The sequence below is a fragment of the Salarias fasciatus genome, chromosome 3 (genome assembly GCF_902148845.1).
Source record: "Salarias fasciatus chromosome 3, fSalaFa1.1, whole genome shotgun sequence".
Classification (NCBI taxonomy): domain Eukaryota; kingdom Metazoa; phylum Chordata; class Actinopteri; order Blenniiformes; family Blenniidae; genus Salarias; species Salarias fasciatus.
This window is the reverse complement of record NC_043747.1, coordinates 16,105,772-16,111,184: the sequence shown is the minus strand read 5'-3', so window position 1 is coordinate 16,111,184 and position 5,413 is coordinate 16,105,772.

The window sequence follows — 5,413 nt, the reverse complement described above, 5'->3', positions numbered from 1 at the left end:
GACAGAGAGAGGCACCGCCCGCTGCAGCGCTCCGCTCCGATCACACCCCCGATTACAATGTTGTGTGATTATATATGGTGTTCTTATGGTTCTTGGTGACTGATTTGAGCTGTGGCGGAGGTCTGCGCTCTCTGAGTGCCAAATTCTAGTTGTTTATAAAGGCTTGCAATAATTCATGAGTGTTTATAACTACTTATAATGTGTTTTACTGGGTGCTTCAAGTAAAGTGTTACCAAAATAATATATTCATATAGTTCATTCGCCATATCAAGCTCCTCGATTTGCCATATCAAGCTCCTCGATTTTCAGAAACAACAGAGAGAATGCAAGTTACTGTATGGACAGAGAGGTCAAAAGACACTGTAGAAAAGGAAAAGAAAATGTGTTACTGTACATCAGAGGTAGGCTACAATACCTGTATGTCAGTGCTTTAATAATAATAATGCATTGTTTTTATATAGCGCTTTTCAGGACACTCAAAGACACTTTACATTGCATTATTCATTCACTCCATACTGGGTGGTGGTAAGCTACTATTGTAGCCACAGCTGCCCTGGGGCAGACTGACGGAAACGAGGCTGCCAATCTGCGCCATCGGCCCCTCCGACCACCACCAACCATTCATTCTCACAACTTTCACACTTAGGCAATGTGGGTGAAGTATCTTGCCCAAGGACCCAACGACAGTTTCACGCCTGTAGGAGCAGGGATCGAACCGCCAACCTTCCGGTTATAAGACGACCTGCTCTACCAACTGAGCTACTGTCGCACCCTTTACTGTAATGTATGGGACTTACAAGCACAAACTGGTGCTGTAGCTCCATCACGTGGTCTGTGTTTCTTTTGAATGGGACCCTGCAGACCTGGTTCATAGCTAATGAGTTCCTCTTCAGGACACAGTCCAGTGTAGACCACAGTCCGCCGGGGGGGTGGCTTGGGATAGCGCCGGGAGCTACGGAGGCATACACCCGCAGTGCGGGGGGGTGTACCGGCGGCCGAGGCATACATCCGTGCCGCGGGGGGGCGGAGGCAATCCATTCGGGGGGGCGTGCGTCCGCTCGTGGGCCCGGGGGGTGAGTGCGTGCATGCATGAGTGTGTTGGAATCCAGTCGTGGGCCGGATTTGGCCCGCGGGCCGCCAGTTGCCAACCCCTGGTATACAGTGTACTGACCTGAATTTGTTGAGTTTTGAACACTTGTGTGTTGTAGGTTGATACCACTGAGATATGACATGAGAAGTGTGTGTAGCAACAGAACATTGTGTGTAGTTTTTTGACGACAAGTTAAAGTGCAATTGACTGCAGAGTGTATTGTGGGTTGAAGCTTTGAGCTTTTACATGAGAGATGTGTGCAACAGCTGAAAATAGTGTGTAGTGTTTAGACAACAAGGTGATGTGAGATTGGGGTCAGAGTGAAAAAGAAGGAAAGTCAGAGTCTAGTGGAGTCATAAGGAAGTGTGAAGTAGTGACAATTGGGTCGGACGAAAGGTATGTGAAGTTAAGGTTGTGCAAATTGTGCCAACGTTTAGATTTTTGTGTCTTAACAATCGTGAAAAAGTGTAACAGCTTTAGTTTCAAAAATGAAAATATCACACTTTGAACCATCAGAATATGAAATTCAAGCATAGATCAACAAAGAGACTAATTTTGCGTCGTGAATGGTCAGATTTTCCACAAAACAAAGTAAATCCAACAATAGACGCTGGCAGTGACAGCTTGTAATTAGTGGCTGATCAATTAGTAGAGTTGATAATTAGAAACAGACACAGAAAACCAAAAGGGAGAAAGTGTAGATTATGACTGGTTCAGCAGTGCAGTTTGCACTATTTCAGAACCATGGACAGCGCCATGGATTTATCATTCAACAATGACCAGTTGATAATCTGCGCCACAACTGCAGATTGGCTGGTTCAGCACCATGGTCAACGACATGGACTTTACCAATAGTTTGCTCAAACCTGGGTCAGATAAAGGTTAAAAAGTAAAGCAGATGAAACCAATTGGTGGGACAAGAAGGTCAATTGTGATCAGCGATTGCATAATCAAGTCACACAAGATCAACCCAGACAGAGCAACAAACAAGTGTACAAGCATCATGTGTGGCCTGTCGTTGATGCAATAACCAAGCAGACACGGCGGTTCAGACAGCAACGAAAACAAAGGCCAGACAGTCAGCAGCTATGACAAGCTTAGACTGTCGTTACAAATACAACGATCCCCAAAAATACCAAGAAAATGTATCCAATCCAGCAAACTGAAAATGATGGTGTGATAAGCAGAGCCCTGTTTTACATGAGGCGGAAAAGAAAAGCCACTAGACGTGAGGCAGCCTCTGAACCGAACTGTGTCAACAAGCTTTTAAGACATTGGAAAAAGCTGAAGGTGATGAATGGGATCCTGTACAGAGTTAAGAAAGACCACCTGCTTAACAAAAAACAGTTCCAGTTTGTTGTGCCAGATGACCTTAAGCCTCAGATTCTCCTCGGTCTTCATGACAATGCTGGCCACCAGGGTCGTGCACGAACACTTTCCCTTGCCAGAGAAAGGTTCTTCTGGATTGGCATGGAAAAAAGACATAATCAATCACATAATGCGATGTGAGAGATGTATCGTGTGAAAAACACTGGAACCTGAAGCACGTGCACCCCTTGAAAGTATCCAGACATCCGAACCGATGGAACTTGTGTGCATCAACTTCTGGACCGCCGAACTGAGTGACAAGAAAACCGTTGATGTCTTGGTCATTACTGATCATTTCTCCAAAATGGCACATGCTTTCCCTTGTTGCAGTCAATCTGCAAAACATGTTGCCCGAAGATTGTGGGATGACTTCTTCTGTGTATATGGCTTTCCCAAGAGGATCCATTCAGATCAGGGGCCGAACTTCGAAAGCCGACTCCTGAAAGAACTGTTGGAGATGGCGGGGGTGCAAAAGTCGCACACAACACCTTATCACCCCATGGGCAACGGCGTCACTGAACGTTTTAACAGGACATTGGGAAACATGTTGAGGACCCTTCCTGCAAATGCGAAAGCCAGATGGCCCCAACTGTTGAGATCACTAACCTTCTGTTACAACTGCACAAAACATGAGACTACCACAGGGCTTAAAGAGTTCCGTTGCCACGACGGAATTCCGTCAGTTGAAAAAATTAAGAAAAAAAAATACGTATCATGAGCGCATATTGACTGGGTGCCGCTTTTTCTGGCTTGCGTGCTTTTTCAATTAAGTTGTTTCATTCATTTGGTCTAAAATGTCACATGCGCAAGGTTACAGGCTTTGTTGTTGTCGCACCTCGTCACAATAAATCTATCCTGATAGCAGGAGTACATGGGGACTTTTATTTTGTAGATGATGCGGGAAGTACATGTACATATTCACATTGCCTTGAATTTACAGCCGAAGAAGAGTTTCTCCGCTGTAAGGAATACATCATTGCGGTTTTGAAGACATGACCTGATTTACACAATCTACAAGAACAATGCAGCGTTAAAAGCACACGGGACATCAGGAGCTACTTATTCAGGCTAGCTAGCTCCAGCCGGGGGAGGACACCGCGGGAGTCAGAGCGTCTCCTCGGGGTCTGTGAACCAACGCATGGAGGCTGTCCGTTTTAAGGCCCGCTCAAGTTAAAACTCGGACTCCTAGCTAAAAGTTAAATCATGTCAGGGGCTCAGAGGGCGTGCCTAGGTGATGCTCAGGTCGGAGAATGTTACTGTGCCCTCAGCCAGTGGGCTTCACTGCTTTAAGATACAAGTTGGAGAAATATTGCACAGCCGCGGCGACGGCATGGACGGTGATTCTATTTTTAGAACAGCTACAGCGATGCCTGCAGAGGATGGAGCGCGGCAAAGTTTTCACCCTCTGTTCACCAAACTGCTGAAAGTCATTTCTTCGTTGGAACAATGGCAGAAGAACAGGTAACTGGTACACACTGGTATTACTTGCTGTAGCTGTACAGCCACAGCCTTATGCTCATTACAGAAAAAGATACGGAAGTCACTGTTTCAAATGATTCTATGTTGACAGAATCATCAGTCACAGGTAGGAGTGTAACGGTATTTGTATTCGTCCCGTACCGTCACGGTACGGGGGTCACGGTTCGGCACACACAATCACACGACAAATACACCAGTGAGTAAAAAAAAAAAAAAAATTCCAACCTTAGATGGCGGTAATGAGCCTAAAAGCTGCCGGCAACCACCATTATCACAGAAGAAGAAGAAGTAGAACAAGCAGGTCCAAACATGAACAAACAAAGAAGAAAGTACAAGCGGAATGAGAGCCGCAGCGTGTGGCGGAGCGGATTAAACGGGAGAGTATTTGTTCCTCGTGCGTTCCCTCATACGGAGTGACGTGTGACGTGCCAGTAAACGGGAAGCAGCACAGTCAAAAAACCAGCAGAGAACGCCACGGTGGTGGAAAAACACTTTTTTAATACAAAACCCCGACATAAAAAACATTGGAGAGGCGAGATGGAACCAAATCGCGCAACAGCGAGTTGTAAAAAGAGCTCTATAGCAGAATACGAGCGATCGCCGGCTGGTGTTATGGATTAACTGGTTCCCGTGTTAACGAATGACAGCGGAGATCTGTGTAAACACATGCTGATTACAGCAGTTGTTAAAGTAAGACTCACAAAAGACTTTAAACGTATATACTCACTGTAACTGTCGATAACCGACGTTCGCCAGAACGACTAGATGTTTCAGTCATTATTGGTCACAAGTTAACACGGGCACCAGATAATTCGAAACATCGGCATGCGGCGCAGAGCTCACACGAGACGTGCTGCTCCGCACGGCGGTGCTGCGGTCAGGGGAGCAGCCGCTCCTTCAGCAGCATATCATGGAGATTTTGGGACATTATTTGAGCAGATATCAGCAGATAAAAACTCTCTGCTTGGCGCTGAGGACTGCTGCTGCAGAGAGGAAGACCTGCAAGTTCCTAGTGAGACTTTGTGCGCATGGATGCTTTGTATGCTGTACATGAATACACTCGCGTTTAATACTATTGTTTACAATCGGATTGAAAAAACACCATGCAAACTGGGCCAATAATGTGTGGGAAGCTTGGGAAAAATGTTCTGGTACATTTGTGAGCCTTTTTTACTTTTTCCCCACTGTACCGAAAAACGTACCGAACCGTGACCCTTACACCGAGGTACGTACCGTACCGTGGCTTTTGTGTACCGTTACACCCCTAGTCACAGGCAATGTTAACTTACAACAGCAAGGTGACTGAAACCACCTGAGCAAGGTGAGAAACTTTAGATGTATTTGGAAGTCTGAAACATCCAAATGAAATAAAATTCACTAATGTTTTGTCTGAATTCACAGTGAAATAATGTTCAGTGGTGTTTTCTTTTATAATTTCCGTTTTTGTTTTTACTGTGGCAGGTGGACAAAGATGCT